Genomic DNA, 19,239 nt, shown 5'->3' with positions numbered 1-19,239 from the left:
CCCAGTTCTCTTTAGTACCTGCTCACTAAATACGTGATCTACCCACATAATCTTCAGTGTTCTCCTGTGGCACCACATTTCAAAAGTTTCTATTCTCTTCTTATCTAAACTGCTTGTCGCCAATATTTCACTCCCGTATGTGGCTGCACTCCATGCAACTACTTTCAGAAAAGACTTTAAAACAATTAACTCTATATTCGACGATAGCAAATTTCTCTTCTTCGAAACGCTTTTCTTGCCATTGCCAGTCTACATTTTATATCCTCTCTACTTCGGCCATCATTATTTATTTTGCTGCCCAAATAGCTAAACTCATCTATTACTTTAATTGTCTCGTTTCCTACTATAACTCCATCAGCATCACCTGATTCACTTCAACTACATTCCATTATCCATGTCTTACTTTTGTTGATGTTCATCTTATATGCTCCTTTCAAGACGTTGCCGTGTGGTTTCTGTATAGCTTGTAAATAATCTTTCGCTCCCTGTATTTTACCCCTGCTACGTTCAGGATTTCAAGGATTGTCAAATGCTTTCTTTAAGTCTGCAATGGCTATAAATGTGCGTTTGCCTTTCCTTAACCTGTCTTCTAAGATAAGTCGTAGGCTCAGTACAGCATATCTCCGGATTCCAAATTGATCTTCCACGAGTCGGCTTCCAGTTTTTCCATTCTTCTGTAAAGAATTCGTTTTAGTATTTTGCGACCATGACTTACTATATCGGTAATTCGGTAATATTCACACCTATCAGCACCCGCTCTCTTCGAAAATTGGAATTATTCTATTATTCTTTAAATCTGAGGGTATTTCACCTGTCTCATATATCTTGCACACCAGACGGAAGAGTTTTGTCATAGCTGGCTCTCCCAAGGTTGTCAGTAGTTCTGAAGGAATGCACTTCGGAACCTTGTTTCCACTTATGTCTTTCAGTGTTCAGCCAAATTCTTCTCACACTATCATATCTCTCACCTCCTCGTCATCTACGTCATATTCCATTTCTACAATATTGTCTTTAAGTTGATATTCTTTATATAGAACCTCCATGCGCTCATTTCACCTTTCAGCTTCTCTTCTTTGCTTAGGTCTGGTTTTCTATCTGTGCTCTTGATATTCATACAGCTGCTACTCTGTATTGTAAAGGCCTCTTAAATTTTCCGCTTGTGACATAAACTTCTAAATCCCAACATTTCTCCTCCAGTTATTCTTGCTTAGCAATTTTGTAATTCTAGTCATTTTCAGACATTTGTATTCCTTTTCACCTGATTCATTTGCTGCATTTTTTTTAATTTCTCCTTTTATCAGTTAAATTCAGTATCTCTAGTGTTATCCAAGGATTTCTACCAGGTCTTGTGTTTTTACCTATTTGATCGTCTGCTGCCTGCACTATTTAATTTCTCGAAGCAACACATTCGTCTGTTACTGTATTTCTTTCCCCCATGGTAGTCTATGGTTGCCTATAGCACCCTCTGAAATACACAACAACCTCTAATTCTTTCGTCATATCCAGGTCTCATCTCCCTAATTTCTTACGTTTTTGCATATTATTTAGACTTAATCTAGAGTTCATAATCAATAAATTATGGTCAAAGTCCACATCTTTCCATGGAAACATCTTACGCTTTCAAATCTGGTTCCAGAATCTCTATTTAGCCGTTGTGTAATCAGTCTGAAACCTTCCGGGTAGGCTCGAGGTCTCCTCCACCTATTCAACCTTTTTTCATCATTCTTCCGATGATTAAGCTATGTTCTGTCCAAAATTCTATCAGTCGGCTTCCTCTTTCATTCCTTTCCCCCAGTCCATACTCACCTACCATTTTTTCTTCTCTTGCTTTTACTACTATCGAATTCCAGGCCCCCTTCACTAAAACATTTTCGTCTCCCTCAACTATCTGAACAATTTCTTTTATCTCATCACACATTTCTTAAATTAAATCATCATCTGCGGACCTAATTCGTGTATAAACTTGTACTACTGTGATGGACGTGGGCTTTGTGTCTATCTTGGCAATGATAATGCTTTAACTAAGCTGTTCAAATTAATTCGCACGCATTCCGACTTTCTTATTCATTACTGAACCTACTCTTGCATTACCCGTCCATGATTTTGAATTTATAATCATGTATTCACCTGATCAGACATCCTGTTATTGCTGCCATCGAATTTCACTGATTAGGAGTATGTTATTGTTGTTAGTTGTTGTCGTGGTCTTCAGTCCTGAGACTGGGTTGATGCAGCTCTCCATGCTACTCTATCCTTTGCAAGCTTCATCATCTCCCAATACCTACCGCAACCTACATCCTTCTGAATCTGCTTGATGTATTCATCTCTTGGTCTCCCTCTACGATTTTTACCCTCCACGCTGCCCTCCAATACTAAATTGGTGACCCCTTGATGCCCCACAAGGTGCCCTACCAACCGATACTTTCTTATAGTCAAGTTGTGCCACAAATTCCTCTTCTCTCCAATTCTGTTCAGTACCTCCTCATTAGTTACTTGATCTACCCATCTAATCTTCAGAATTCTTCTGTAGCGCCACATTTCAAAACTTCGTACATCCATATTTAAACTGGATGAAGGTGGGACACATCTGTGCTTAAGATTTTTTAAAGATTTAAGTACTGCTGGAGGAATTTCATTTTAATAAAAAACATTTCAAAACCTTCTATTTTCTTTCTGTCTAAACTGTTTATCGTCCATGCTTCCCTTCCATACATAGCTACACTCCATACAAATACTTTCAGAAAATACATTCCGACACTTAAATCTATACTCGATGTTAACAACTTCCTCTTCATCGGAAACGCTTCCGTTGCTATCACCAGTCTACATTTTATATACTTTCTACTTCGACCATCATCAGTTACTTTGCTGCCCAAATACCAAAACTCATCTACTACTTTAAGTGTCTGATTTCCTAATCTAATTTTCTCAGCGTCACCTGACTTAATTGGACTAAATTCCATGATCCTCGTTTTGCATTTGTTGTTGTTCATCTTATATCCTCCTTTCAAGACACTGTCCATTCCGTTCAATTGCTCTCCGAAGTCCTTTGCTGTCTCTGACAGAATTACAATGTAATTGGCAAACTTCAAGGTTTTTATTTCTACTTCATGCATTTTAATTCCTACTTCGAATTTCCTTTTTTTTTTCCTTTACTGCTTGCTCAATACACAGATTGAATAACGTCGGCGACAGTCTGCAGCCCTGTCTCACTCCCTTCCCAACCACTGCTTCCTTTTCATGCCACTCGACTCTTATAACTGCCATTTGGTTTCTGTATAAATTGGAAACAGCCTTTTGCTCCCTGTATTTTACCCCTACCACCTCCATAATTTGAAGTAGAGTATTTCAGTCAAGATTGTCAAAAGTTTTCTCTAAGTCTACAAATGCTATAAAAGTAGATTTGCCTTTTCTTAACCTATCTTCTAAGATAAGTCATAGGGTCAGTATTGCATCACGTGTTCCAACATTTCTACGGAATCCAAACAGATCTTCCCCGAGATCGGCTTCTACCAGTTTTCCATTCATCTGTACAGAATTCATGTTAGTATTTTGCAAACATGACTTATTAAACTGATAGTTCGGTTATTTACACGGCTGTCAGCACCTGCTTTCTTTGTTGTTGGGTTATTACACTACTACCCATTAAAACTGCTACACCAAGAAGAAAAACAGATGATGTACGGGTATTCATTGGGCAAATATATTATACTACAACTGACATGTGATTACATATTCACGCAATTTAGATGCATAGATCCTGAGAAATCCGTACCCAGAACAACCGCCTCTGGCCGTAATAACCGCCTTGATACGCCTAGGCATTTAGTCAGAACTTTGATGGCATGTACAGGTACAGCTGCAGACGCAGCTTCAACATGATGTCACAGTTCATCAAGAGTAGTGCCTGGCGTATTGTGACGACCCTGTTGCTCGGCCACTATTGACCAGACGTTTTTAATTTGTGAGAGATCTGGAGAATGTGCTCGCCAGGGCAGCAGTCGAACATTTTCTGTGTCCAGAAAGCCCCGTACAGGACCTGCAACATGCGGTCGTGCGTTATCCTGCTGAAATGTGGGGTTTCCAGGGATCGAATGAAGGGTAGAGCCACGGGTCGTAACACATCTGAAATGTAACGTCCACTGTTGAAAGTGCCCTCAATGCGAACAAGAGGTGACCTAAACGTGTAACCCATGGCACACCATATCATCACGCAGTTTGATACGCCAGTGTGGCGATGACGAATATACGCTTTCAACGTGCGTTCACTACGATGTTGCGAAACACGAATGCGACCATCATGATGCTGTAAACAGAACCTGGATTCACCCGAAAAAATGACATTTTGCCATTTGTGCACCTCGGTTCGTATTTGAGTACACCGTCGCAGGCGCTCTTGTCTGTGATGCAGAGTTAAGGGTAACCGCAGCAATGGTCTGCGAGCGGATAGTCCATGCTGCTGGAAACGTCGTCGAACTGTTTGTGCAGATGGTTGTTGTCTTGCAAACGTCCCCATCTGTTGACTCAGGGATCGAAACGTGGCTGCAAGATCCGTTATAACCATGCGGATAAAATGACTACCATCTCGACTGCTAGTGATACGAGGCCGTTGGGATCCAGCACGGCGTTCCGTATCATCCTCCTGAACCCAATGATTCCATATTCTGCTAACTGTCATTGGATCTCGACCAACGCGAGCAGCAAAGTCGCCATACGATAAACCGCAATAGCGATAGGCTACAAACCGACCTTTATCAATTCTCCTCCTGACACTAGGCAGCACAACAACGTTTCACCAGGCAACGCCGGTCAACTGCTGGTAGTGTATGAGAAATCGGTTGGAAACTTTCCTCATGCCAGCACATTGTAGGTGTCGCAACCGGCGCCAACCTTGTTTGAATACTCTGAAAAGCTAATCATTTGCATATAACAGCATCTTCTTCCTGTCCGTTAAATTTCGCGTCTGTAGCACATCATCTTCTTGATGTAGCAATTTTAATGGCCGGTATTGTATATTCTTCTTGAAGTCTGAGCATAGTTTGCCGGTCTCATACATACTTCCATGTCCATAATATTTCCCTCAAGTACATCGCTCTTGTATAGACCCTCTATGTACTCCTTCCACCTTTCTTCTTTCCCTCCTTCGCTTAGGACTGGTCTTCCGTCTGAGCTCTTATTATTTATGTAGGTGTTTCTCTTTTATCCAAAGGTCTGTTTAATTTTCCTGTAGGTCGCATCACTATACCCCTAGTGACACATGATTCTACATCCTTACATTTCTACTCTAGTCATTCCTGCTTAGAAATTTTGCACTTCCTGGCGATCTCATTTTTTAGTTTTTTGTATTCCTTTTCATCTGCCTCATCTGCCTCATTTTTATATTTTCTTCTTTCCTCAATTAAATTCAATGTCTCTTGTGTTACCCAAGTATTTCTAATAGCTCTCGTCTTTTTACCTACTTGATCCTCTGATGGCTTTACTATTCATCTCTCAGAGTTACCCATTCTTCTTCTAATTCATACCTTTCCCCTCTTCTTGTCAATCGTTCTCTAATGCTCTCACTGAAACTCTCTACAGTCTCTGGTGCTTTTTAACTTATCCACGTCCCGTCTCCTTAAGCTCCTACCTTCTGGCAGTTTCTTCATTTTTAATCTACAGTTTATAACTAATAAATTGTGGCAAGAGTCCACACCTAACCCTGGAAATGTCTTAAAGTTTAAAATTTGGTTCCTCACTCTCTATCTTACCATTACATAATCAATCTGACACCTTCCGCTGTCTCCAGATCTCTTCCATGTATACAGCCTTCTTTCTTGTTTCTTAAACGACGTGTTAGCTATGATTAAGTTTTGTCCTGTGCCAAATTCTACCAGGCGGTTTCCTCTACCATTTCTTACCCCCAGTCCATATTCACTTACTACTATTCCTTCTCTTCCTTTTCGTGCTATCGAATCCCATTCCCCCATGACTATTAAATTTTCGTTTCCCTTAACTGTCTGAATAATTTATTTTACCTCATCACACATTTCTTCAATCTGTCATTTTCGGAGCTAGTTGGCGTATATACTTGTACTACTATGATAGGAGTGGGCTACGTATGTATCTTGGCCACAATAATGCGTTCACTATGCTGTTTGTAGTAGCTTCCCAGCTTTCCTATTTTCCTATTCATTATTAAACCTACTCCTGCACTACTGTTATTTGATTTTGTGTTTATAATCATGTATTCACCTTACCAAAAGTCCCATTCCTCCTGCCACTAAACTTCACTAATTCCCAATATATTTAAGTTTAAACTATCAATTTCCCTTTTTAAATTTTCTAACCTTCCTGCCCGATTAAGGGATATGATATTCCACGCTCCAATCCGTAGAACGCCAGTTTTGTTGCTCCTGATAACGACGTCCTCTTGAGTAGTCCCCATCCGGAGACCCGAATGGGGTACTATTTTACCTCCAGAATATTTTACCCAAGAGGATGCTATCATTATTTACCCATACAGTAGAGCTGTATGCCCTCGTGAAAAAGTACGGCTATAGTTTCTCTTTGGCTTCAGCCGTTCGCAGTACCATCACAGCAAGGCCGTTTTGGTTAATGTTACAAAGCCAGATCAGTCAATAATTCCGATACTGAAAAGACTGTTACCCTTCTTCAGCGGCCACAAATTCGTCCAGCCTCTCGACAAATACCCGTCCATTGTGGTGATGACATCTGTCTCGCTGAATTATGCAAGCCACCCCACCAATGGTCTATGGTTCATGTGGGACACAACTCAAACAACCGGATGCTTGGAGGAGGGGAAAAAAATCAATTGCACAAGAAAATGTAAACGTTGTAGTGGGAACTGAAATTTGATGTCTCATAAGTTCAATGAAAATCACAGGAAGTAATGAGTGACTCTTGATAATAATGTGAGCAAGATATATCTGAGTCGGTCACCTGTTGGCAAACACTGCTGGGCGAACGTTGCTGACAGGTTGAAAGTCTCGCATCAGTACAGCAGCGCGAGGCGACAAATGCGTCAGAGTCCAGCAGAGAGGAGCGTACAGCATCGTTTCTTGAAAAAAGTAATGTAAATCATCTTATCGATATGTAACTAAAATGGGACCACTATACGTGCTCATAAAATTGTAATTACTCTTATCTCTGTATCGTAGTGTATAAGAAAAAGTTTTCTTTTTTCAAGCTCTTGTCTTCCGCTTTGTTTTCTGAGTGTGGGTGGTTCTGATGTCCTATCTCATGGTCGCATGTAGATCACGGTCTGTAAATAATTATTTCAATAATTTATTTCAATAATATATAGCGTCATGATAATTTTTGTTAAATATATATGCAAATAGCTTGGTGAAGATGTTTTTTCTAAGTTGCAAAAGTACTTTCTCCGACGGATAATCATCATTTACGCAATAATTAAATGTTGCCCTGACCATTTTGTGTAAATCCATTATCGCAGCGACGCCAATAGTGATAAAATGATAAAACTACTTCAATAATCATTTAATTGCAAAATGTGTTAAACACAATAATTTAAATAAATGCAGAACGCCGTCTTGTAATATTTTTCTTTTCTTTTTGTTGGCCAGAGATAGAATTGTACGAGGTGCATTAAAGTTCTAAGGCCTCCGATTTTTTTTTCTCTGGACTGGAAAGAGATAGAAACATGCGCATTGTTTTAAAATGAGGTCGTGTTCATTGTCAATACGTCCCAGAGATGGCAGCACCGTATAGCAGATGGCATTTTACCGCCAGCGGCGAGAATGAGAACGGTTTTAAATACTTAAAATGGCGACGCTTTCCTTACTTGAACAGCGTGCAATCTTTCGTTTTCTGAATTTGAGTGGTGTGAAACCAATTGAAATTCATCGACAGTTGAAGTAGACATGTGGTGATGGAGTTATGGATGTGTCGAAAGTGCGTTCGTGGGTGCGACAGTTTAATGAAGGCAGAACATTGTGTGACAACAAACCAAAACAACCTCGGGCTCGCACAAGCCGGTCTGACGACATGATCGAGAAAGTGGAGAGAATTGTTTTGAGGGATCGCCGAATGACTGTTGAACAGATCGCCTCCAGAGTTGGTATTCCTGTGGGTTCTGTGCACACAATGCTGCATGACGACCTGAAAATGCGAAAAGTATCATCCAGGTGGGTGCCACGAATGCTGACGGACGACCACATGGCTGCCCGTGTGGCATGTTGCCAAGCAATGTTGACGCGCAATGACAGCATGAATGGGACTTTCTTTTCGTCGATTGTGACAATGGATGAGATGTGGATGCCATTTTTCAATCCAGAAACAAAGCACCAGTCAGCTCAATGGAAGCACACAGATTCACCGCCACCAAAAAAATTTCGGGTAACCGCCAGTGCTGAAAAAATGATGGTGTTCATGTTCTGGGACAGCGAGGGCGTAATCCTTTTCCATTGCGTTCCAAAGGGCACTACGGTAACAGGTGCATCCTACGAAAATGTTTTGAAGAACAAATTCCTTCCTGCACTACAACAAAAACGTCCGGGAAGGGCTGCGCGTGTGCTGTTTCACCAAGACAACACATCCGCACATTGAGCTAACGTTACACAACAGTTTCTTCGTAATAACAACTTATAAGTGATTCCTCATGCTCCTAGTGACTTTTAGCTTTTTCCAACAATGAAAGGCACTCTCTGTGGCCGCACATTCACCAGCTGTGCTGCTGTTGCCTCAGCGATTTTCCAGTGATCAAAACAGACTCCTAAAGAAGCCTTCGCCACTGCCATGGAATCATGGCGTCAGCGTTGTGAAAAATGTGTACGTCTGCAGGGCAATTACGTCTAGAAGTAACGCCAGTTTCATCCATTTCGGGTGAGTAGCTAATTAGAAAAAAAAAAAAAATCGGAGGTCTTAGAACTTGAATGCACCTTGTATTAAAAACATATGTTTCAATTATATATGCTGCCAGTGCATATAGGCAACTATACTGGAGTATCAAGCCTCACAGAGAAAAATAAATAGTTGATTGAGTATTATATTTAATTTGCTTATCACGTAGCATTAAAGAAAGATTTCTTTTTCATCCATCTTGAGTAAGATGGATGTTTTCACGTTGGAATACGTGTAATATTTATGACGATAGCGCCCTGAGAAAATGTGGCCGTTGCTTTCAACGAACATAAAAGAGATTTTTAAACAAAACATTTCATTCATTTTTTTTCAGAAAGTTACGTGATAAGTGCCGTCGTAAACAGAGTCCAGCGCCAGAGACGACGACAAGGCGATGACGCTGCGACTCCAGCCATGAAATGTTTTTGGTGTATGCTCGAATAGAAACTGACCTGTGCGTTCTCTTCCGCCATTTGTATATGCGTCTTTGTAGTTCCGCAGGAATTACAATGTTCAGGGTTCTGCCAATGATAAGTCCTCGTCCACTCAGGGAAGAAATATGAGAGAATTAAATTGATGTTAGATTAGGAAATAAGACATAAGTAGTTAACAAGTTTTGCTATTTAGTAAGTAACGTCGACCGAAGAAAAGAGGATATGAAATATAGACTGACAAAAGCGAGAAAAATGTATCCGAAAAAGCAGAGATATGCCGAAATTAAATTTATGGGGAAGTTATTTATGGAACGAATCCTCACATGACAGTAAAGGGTAGATGCTGAGCAGTTCACACAAGAGAAGAATAGAAGCTTTTGAAGCTTGATGCTGCAGAAGTACGTTGAAAATTTGATGGATGAATCGGGTAACTAATGGTGAGGTACTGAAAAGAATTAGGAAACAAATAAATTTATGGTACAACTTGTCTCAAAGCAGAAATACGAGCAATAATAATCAAGAATAGAAGCAGCAAGCCGACCGGAGTGGCCGAGCGGTTCTAGGCGTTACAGTCGGGAACCGCGCGTCCGCTACAGCATGTTCGAATCCTGCCTCGGGCATGGATGTGCGTGATGTCCTTAGGTTGGTTAGGTTTAAGTAGTTCTAAGTTCTAGGGGACTGATGACCTCAGCAATTAAGTCCCATAGTGCTCAGTGCCATTTGAACCATTTTTTAGGAGCCGCAAATAACACACAAAAACTGGAGCGTGATTCAGTTGCGGATGTGGAGAATTATAACGATTTTCCTTTCTACCTATTCGATTTTACGGCAGAGCCAACATCGAGGTAAGTGAAAGTCATAGGCAGTCTGCCTGAAGGGCGCGCTCCATAGCGGGATCGACAATAGGCCACACATTCCAGTGCCGAGTAACCGCTAGGCCTTACGCAGCTGTAAACTTCCACCCTCTCTCGTTTGTTTTTCAGTGAATGTTAGTTGTCTCAAATTTAACTAAGGGCAACTGCAAATTATTTACTTAGACATGAAAAACTCTCAAGGGATTTCTGATTAGAACCTTTCCCATGCCCCTGCTAAAAATTTTTATGCTCTTTGATTATTGTTCACTGCAACACAGTATCGTGCACCTAACGTACACTACCCATAGGCTGTGGACGAAATTTGAGTCCAGTTGGATGGGGACTTAATCGAAAAGTTTATTTACTTGGAGATGAAGAACTCACAACCTTTCCCATCCTCCTCCTAAAATTTTTATACCCTTTTATTATTGTTCACTGCAACACAGTATCGCGGACCTACAACGTACACTAACCTTAGGCCGTGGATGAAATTTGAGTCCAATTAGATGGGGACTTAATCGAAAAGTTTAGATTTCAAATACATTTACACTAACCAGGCAATATCTCATGCTGAAGTCAGTGCTAGCTGAAGATCATACATTAGCAATTATCTCTAAAACGCCTAGATTGCGAACACGAGTTTACTGAAAAGTTTGTCCCACTATTGTTGTATTTACACCTACTTCAGCTGAAGCTATTAATAGTGACAGCCTGTATATAGTTTCTATAAGGATAACGTAATCAAGATCCTTACCAACAAGTGACTTAACAGCACGTGCAAGCTGGTAAGCATTAGCTTCTAGAACTTTTTTGATCTCCCGCCTTTTCCGGCGGACAGAGCATTGTCACGTCGCAACGACAGTACTTGCGAACAGCGAGCGTGCGAAGGAGTGGTGGGGAAAAGCCGGTCGAGGAACATCTATCGAAAGAGTCGAAAGTGGGTATAAGGAACTGAGAGGAGTGTTTAATTGAAATAACGATGTTGAATCGTCTGCGGCTTTTTCAGTGCGAATGATTTTTGAAATTTCTTCTTCATCTTTTTTTCCTCGCTCTGTAGCCCTTTGATAGGCCTTGGCCTGCTCTAACAAGGGAACCTCCCCGTCGCACCTCCCTCAGATTTAGTTATAAGTTGGCACAGTGGATAGGCCTTGAGAAACTGAACACAGATCAATCGAGAAAACAGGAAGTAGTTGTGTGGAACTATGAAAAAAATAAGCAAAATATACAAACTGAGTAGTCCATGTGCCAGATAAGCAACATCAAGGATAGTTAGAGCTCAATAGCGCCGTGGTCCCGTGGTCAGCGTGAGTAGCTGCGCAACGAGAAGTCCTTGATTCAAGACTTACCTCGCGCGAAAAATTATTTTTTTTTTATTTTCAGACAATCATTATCTGTCCGTCCGTCCGTCCGATGCGAGGTAACTGACGGTCTACACACGGAAAAATTTGAAAACGTTAAAAACCTGTGTTTTGACAGAGCACAGGGAAAACGGTGCGACTGTGAAACTGTTGCATTCATTTGTTGCAGTTTATGTGACAAACTCTTATGATTTCATCACTTTTTTGGGAGTGATCATCACATCCACAAGAAAACCTAAATCGGGCAAGGTAGGAGAATCTTTTTACCCATTCGCCAAGTGTACAAGTTCGGTGGGTCGACAACATATTCCTGTCATGTGACACACATGCCCTCACCAGTGTCGTATAGAGTATATCAGATGTGTTTTCCTGTGGAGGAATCGGTTGACATATGACCTTCCGATCAAATGTTTTCGGTTCCAATTGTAGACGCACGTCGTTTCCTCTACTAATCGCACGGTTTTGCGGTGCGGTCGCAAAACACAGACACTAAACTTATTACAGTGAACAGAAACGTCAATGAACGAAGGGGCAGATCATAACTTTGCGAAAATAAAGAATGTAAACTTTCCACTCGAGGGAAGGCTTGAAACAAGTACCTTACATTCCGCAGCTGAGCTTTGTTGCCCATCTTGCGCATGGACTACTCAGTTTGTATATTTTGCTTATTTTTTTCATAGTTCCACACAAATTCTTCCTGTTTTTTCCATTGATCTGTGTTCAGTTTTTCAAGGCCTATCCACTGTGCCAACTTATAACTAAATCTGAGGGGGGTGCGATGGGGAGGTTCGCTTGTAAGACATCATTCCATTCGTCCCTGTCCAGCGTCTCGTTCCTCCATTCCCTCACACCAATAGATTTTAAATCTTCCTGTACCACATTCAAGTATCGAAGTCTTGGTCTCCTCCGCTTCTCCATCCGACTGAGTTTTGTAGAAGCGCTTTATTTGTTGGGTACTCATGTTGCACATGAAAAACATGGGCGACTCACTTCAGATGGCTGAATGAATTTTATGATTTCAAGATTCTTATATAACGCGTAAAGTTCAAAATTATGTTGTCTACGCCACGCTCTTCATTAGTCGCCCCCCAAAGATTTTGCGTAACACCTTTCGTTCAAAACATTCTATTAGCTCTTCACACTGTTGTGTCAGTGTCCAGATTTCCGAGCCGTATGTCAATTCTGGATATTTTAAAGTTTTTTTTTTATACAGCTGACTCTTTGGTCTGCTGGGCACATTTCTGGACTTAAGTTTTGTGGCTAGCCCATAACAGCATTTATTATCTAGGTGAATGCGCCGCTTTATTTCCATCTAATATCGATCTTTCGTGTTACCAGTGTTCCCAGATAGACAAATTCATTAACAGATTCTTTTTTCACTTGGTCAGTTTCTAACATTGTATCAAAAATAATACGTCGTTAAAGCACGTCATCTTTTATTCCAGAAGAGCCTTACACTACTTTATCATTAATTTTGTAGTGGTCTAAATGATAAAAGACACGTCAAGTACATTTAGACTGCAGTTAATTTTTCGCTGAGAACGGGGTAAGACTCTCTCACAAGTCCAATCGCAAATCCTTAGGAAGACGGTCGGTTCAGTTAAATTTACAGGTTAGAGATTACATTAGACAGAGAAAAGACGTCCTCCACATATTTTGAAGCCGAAGAGATGGCGTTGTCGGATTCTTAAACAATGTAACCGACTGACAGCGCTGATTTCCTCCAGAATCTTTATGCAACGCGCTCCAGTCACTGAATTTACTGTACATACCATGTTCGAGTCAGTGTTAGCCTGTCCAGGAAGAGCTGTGCGAAACAGTAAATTTGTGCTGTTGCTTCCAAATCCACATCACGACTCGTGATAAATCTCTCAAACTTTTTACAAGTAAATACTAGCTCTCGTAATGAGCCAGTCTCAGGGTTCTTAAAGATAACAATTTCCGATCGAAGCCTGCTCTGTGGCGGGTAGGGTGGTATTCCTGCAGTGTGACAAGATGCGACGATGGAATACTTCTGTGTTAAATAGTTTACACCTTAACAAATACTATTTTCACAACAACAAGTGTTCAGCACTATTGCTATCACTCCTTTAAATTGGACGGTATATCCTGAGCATAACGTTTCTGTTACAAATACACTACTGGCCATTAAAATTTCTACACCTAGAAGAAATGCAGAAGATAAACGGGTATTCATTGGACAAATATATTATACTACAACTGACATGTGATTACATTTTCACGCAATTTGGGTGCATAAATCCTGAGAAATCAGTTCCCAGAACAACCGCCTCTGGCCGTAATAACGGCCTTGATACGCCTGGGCATTGTGTCAAGCAGAGCTTGGATGGCATGTACAGGTACAGCTGCCCATGCAGCTTCAACACGATACCATAATTCATCAAGAGTAGTGATTGGCGTATTGGGACGAGCCAGTTGCTCGGCCACCATTGACCAGATGTTTTCAATTGGTGAGAGATCTGGAGAATGTGCTGGCCAGGGCAGCAGTCGAACATTTTCTGTATACAGAAAGACCGGTACAGGACCTGCAACATGCGGTCGTGCATTATCCTGTTGAAATGTAGAGTTTCACAGGGATCGAATGAAGGGTAGAGCCACGGATCGCAACACATCTGAAATGTAACGTCCACTGTTGAAAGTGCCGTCAATGTGAACAAGAGGTGACCGAGACGTGTAACCAATGGCACCCCATACCATCACGCAGGGTGATGACGAATACATGCTTCGATTGTGCCTTCACCGCGATGTCGCCAAAGAGGGATGCGACCATCATGATGCTGTATACAGATCCTGGATTCATCCGAAAAAATGACGTTTTGCCATTCGTGCACCCAGGTTCGTCGTTGAGTACACCATCGGAGGCGCTCCTGTCTGTGATGCAGCATCAAGGGTAGCGGTAGCCGTGGTGTCCGGGCTGAGAGTCCATGCTGCTGCAAACGTCGTCGAACTGCTCGTGCAGATGGTTGTTGTCTTGCAAACGTCCCCATCAGTTGACTCAGGAATCGAGACGTGGCTGAACGATCCGTTACAGCCACGCGAATAAGATGCCTGTCATCTCGACTGCTAGTGATGCGAGGCCTTTGGGATCCAGCACGGCGTTCCGTATTACCCTCCTGAACCCACCGATTCCATATTCTGCTAACAGTCATTGTATCTCGACCACCGCGAGCAGCAATGTCGCGATACGATAAACCGCAACCGCGATTGGCTACAATCCGACCTTTATCAAAGTCGGAAACGTTATGGTACGAATTTCTCCTCCTTACACGAGGCATCACAGTAACGTTTCACAAGGCAACGCCGGTCAACTTCTCTTTGTGTATGAGAAATCGGTTGGAAACTTTCCTCATGCCAGCACGTTGTAGGTGTCGCCACCGGCGCCAGCCTTGTGTGAATGCTCTGAAAAGCTAATCATTTGCATATCACAGCATCTTCTTCCTGTCGGTTAAATTCCGCGTCTGTAGCACGTCATCTTCGTGGTGTAGCGATTTTAATGGCCAGTAGTGTATGTGAAAGCCCCTTTCGCTAGAATTTTTTTCTGTACCGTCGGCTACCCCTCCAGTCGTCCTTATTGCTAAAGTGTAAAGAAACAAGACAAACTGTTTAATCTAAGAGTCATCTTTAGCTGTCTAGCTTATGGTTGGTTGATTTGCGGGAGGGATCGAACAGCGAGTTCATCGGTCCACTCGGACTTGGGAAGGATGTGTCGCCCATGCCCTTTTAAAGAAACCATTTGCATGAAGCGATTTAGGGAAATCGTGGAAAACCTAAATCAGGATGGTCGGACGCGGGTTTGAACCGTCGTTCTCCCGAATGCGAGTCCAGTGTGCTAACCACTACGCCTCCTCGCTCGGTCTAGCTTATGATGGCTGAAACTTACGAGTAACGATTACCGTATACTTTCCAATTCCTTTTTTTTTTCAGTCAGCTTCTTCATCTTGTTAATAGTTGAAGTACACTTCGCAGTCGCACTCGTATAATGGTTACACCTTCAGTGAGATTCCTGTAATGATTTCACTGCCGTGCCTACAACCATACAGATTTTCCCATGTGAAATTTTGCGTCTTGCTGTTTCCAAGGCTAATATATTGAAGCAGCTTGATGTGTCTGTTTGACAATTTCAGTTTCATTCGTTTCTACAAAATCAAGAAAATTCACAAGCTTAGCAACAATTAAGCAAAAATAGTATAATCGGCACGGAATGGAGAGTACTTCAGTAAATTTCCAGGTGAAAGCAAAATGTTATACAATTCGCTGGCGTGTTCTATGCATATCACGTAACTGCGTTTGGGAGAGCGGGACACCGTTGGTTCCGTTACATAAAGCGGCATCCCACTGGAGAGTATGGTACAAATCATGACACCTGGGTTGCAGTTGATGCGGCGTGGATTCAGTGGCGTAAAGTTGCAGGGTTTCTATGTGACAGCATACAATTCTAACTGAAAAGGGCCAGAAGAAACGACAACGATTCAACCTGCTGTTGAGTGTAGTACTGAATGTTGGCCTGTGACAGAAGCCGATGAGCAGTCACTCTGTGCCGTCTACATACAGACTACGGTGTCGAGTAACGGGAGAGACTAACAGAGCCGTCAGGCAGAATGTCACACCGAAGCCAGTCAGTGGGAACACACGAGAGGGTAGCTTTCGGTGGTATGATCATGTACAGTGAGCAGCACAGGGCATATTGTGAAAGTCTGCACACCAGCTCAGTGTGGCTGAACGAATGTCTCAAACAGAAGCAAGTGTTAATAAGCGAAAATTTTTGAGTGTGCAGATGGATGGGATTTTAAACTGAAAATAAAACCAAACGTTTCGTGTTTCTCAAACAACTCAGCTCAGCCACAGTTGCATTTCGTGTTAATGCAAATATTGGAGAGAGACAAATCAGTAAGTTAACATGGTTTGCTTACTTTCATTCAGTAATTTCATTCCGTGATAACTGATATTTAAGAAGAAAAGCCTTCATTTCACTAGATCGTGATAAGAGAATAATAAATGGTGCTTACTCTCGATCATCTTGTAGACAAATGTATCTTAACTACAACACAACAGTACATATTTTCTCTCATGGAATTTGTTGTAAATAACCCATTAGGGGTCAGAAGGACTAACTACAGCCATAACTGTAATACTACCAAAAAAAATGGTCTTCATTACCCTTCATTAAAACTGATTTCAGGTCAGAATGGGGTGTACAATACCGTTGCCAAAATATTTGATCACTTAGCCAATGATATTAAAAGCCTGACAGCCATCGAAGTTAGTTTTAGGCTAAAAGAGTTCCTTCTGGGCAACTTTTTCTGTTCCACAGAGCAATTTAATTTACGAACTTGTTGCTTACGTGAAATTAATCGTAGGTAAGACAAATGTCGTACTGAGATCCATGGAAGAATCCTTAAGGAATGTAATCCACCCACAAAGGAGGTAACTCACAAAACCCTCGTTCGAAGAATACTTGAATATTGCACATTAGTCCGTGACCCGTACCAGGTAAGATTAATAGAGTAGGTAGCGAAGATCCAAAGAAGGGCAGCGCGTTTCGTTACTGGTTCATTTAGTAAGCATAAAAGCGTCACTGACATGCATAACCAACTCCAGCGGCAGATGGTGGACTTGAGCAATCTGCATTAGGGTGTGGTTTTCTGCTGAAGTTCCGAGATGTACGTTCCTAGAAGAGTCAGCTGCTATATTGCTTGCTCCTACGTATATCTCGCGAAAGGATCATGAAGGTAAATTTAGAGAGAGATTAGAGCTTACAGGGAGGCTTACCCGCAATCGTTGTTTGCGAGAGGAACAGGGAAAAGGGAAAGCGACACTGGTACTAAATGTATGGCTGGTTCAAATGGCTCTGAGCACTATGGGACTTAACTTTTGAGGTAATCAGTCCCCTAGAACTTAGAACTACTTAAACTTAACTAACCTAAGGACATCACACACATCCATGCCCGACGCAGGATTCGAACCTGCGACCATAGCGGTCGCGCGGTTCCAGACAGTAGCACCTAGAACCGCTCGGCCACCCCGGCCAGCAGTAACTCACGTATATTTCACTTCTAATAGAGAAGCAAAATACAAATATTTATAGATTTAGCTTCAAAAATGCTTACACAAGATATATTTCCATAAAAGCTCTCATCCCCGTTTCACCCCCATAGGGATTGAATTTATAAAAACAGTGAAACACTTATTTTTTATTTCTAACGAAGTAGCCAAGTTTAAATTTTCCTAGATTCGGCTTTAAAAACGCTTTCATTAGAAAATATTTTCCTAAAAAGTCTCATCTCCCATTTCACCCCCTTAGAGGTTCAATTTCCAAAAATACTGAAATACGTATTTCTTTTATTTGTAGCCGATAACTCAGATACCTATGTTCATTGATGTAGCCTTAAAAATACTTTAGCAGTTCTTTAATAATGATATATTTTCAAAAAAATCTTTCATCCACTATCTCAAAGCCATAGGATTAAATTTTCAAAAATGCTGAAACACTTATTTCCTTATTTCTGACCGAGAAAGTAAATACCAGTTTCCATAAGTGTAGCTTCAAAATTGCCGTAATAACGACATTTTTAAAAAAAAAACCGTTATCCCCTGTTTCACCCCCTTAGGGTTGGAATTTCGAAAAATTACCGTATTTGATCCACACCATCTTCAAATCTCAAGTTTCTATCCTCAGCGATTTGGGCTTGGGAATGAAGTGTCAGTCAGTCAGTCAACCAGTCAGGACAAAGCCTTTTATGTACAGAGTTTAAACTACAACGATCTTCATTTTTCAGAGCGAATTAGTTTACTTAGTTTCCAGAATGAGATTTTCACTCTGCAGCGGAGTGTGTGCTGATATGAAACTTCCTGGCAGATTAAATCTGTGTGCCCGACCGAGACTCGAACTCGGGACCTTTGCCTTTCGCGGGCAAGTGCTCTACCAACTGAGCCACCGAAGCACGACTCACGTCCGGTACTCACAGCTTTACTTCTGCCAGTATCCGTCTCCTACCTTCCAAACTTTACAGAAGCTCTCCTGCGAAACTTGCAGAACTAGCACTCCTGAAAGAAAGGATACTGCGGAGACATGGCTTAGCCACAGCCTGGGGGATGTTTCCAGAATGAGATTTTCACTCTGCAGCGGAGTGTGCGCTGATATGAAACTTCCTGGCAGATTAAAACTGTGTGCCCGACCGAGACTCGAACTCGGGACCTTTGCCTTTCGCGGGCAAGTGCTCTACCAACTGAGCCACCGAAGCACGACTCACGTCCGGTACTCACAGCTTTACTTCTGCCAGTATCCGTCTCCTACCTTCCAAACTTTTCGGGCACACAGTTTTAATCTGCCAGGAAGTTTCAGTTTACTTAGTGTTCTGCTAGCGATGTATTCTTCTCCTACTTCTTCCACCTGTGTGCTACCTCTTCACTTGCACTTTGGGGCAGCAGCACTGCTGCTCGCGAACCCACGGCCAACCGGAAGCGGTGTATAAAGGAGTCACAGATTCTGTTGGAAACTCATTTCTGGCGGCATTGTACATCAACATACTCACTTGCAGATGGCAGCCAGTTCGTTCGTTGAAATATTGTGTCAAGATGACTGTATTACCCGGCTGTATACCAAAGAAGAGTATCATCGTAACCTGTAATTCCTTCATGATCACAGTATGAAACGTAATGTTAAAGAAGGATATTAATTATGTTTCTCTATATCCTTCCTGGTTCAACAACAGC

At 41.7% G+C, this 19,239-nt stretch overlaps 2 non-coding genes across 2 annotated transcripts; both read right to left on the bottom strand.

Annotated features, from left to right (window-relative positions):
- Window positions 1–18,393: 18,393 nt before the first annotated feature.
- On the bottom strand, window positions 18,394–18,468 carry Trnas-cga (transfer RNA serine (anticodon CGA)). The gene has a single exon. It is a non-coding gene; the product is annotated as a tRNA-Ser (tRNA).
- A 225-nt stretch (window positions 18,469–18,693) lies between these two features.
- Trnas-cga (transfer RNA serine (anticodon CGA)) lies at window positions 18,694–18,768 on the bottom strand. The gene has a single exon. It is a non-coding gene; the product is annotated as a tRNA-Ser (tRNA).
- Between the last annotated feature and the right edge of the window lie 471 nt (window positions 18,769–19,239).

Source organism: Schistocerca gregaria, chromosome 5, assembly GCF_023897955.1.
Source record: "Schistocerca gregaria isolate iqSchGreg1 chromosome 5, iqSchGreg1.2, whole genome shotgun sequence".
NCBI classification, from domain to species: domain Eukaryota; kingdom Metazoa; phylum Arthropoda; class Insecta; order Orthoptera; family Acrididae; genus Schistocerca; species Schistocerca gregaria.
This window is presented reverse-complemented; position numbering and strand designations above follow the sequence as displayed.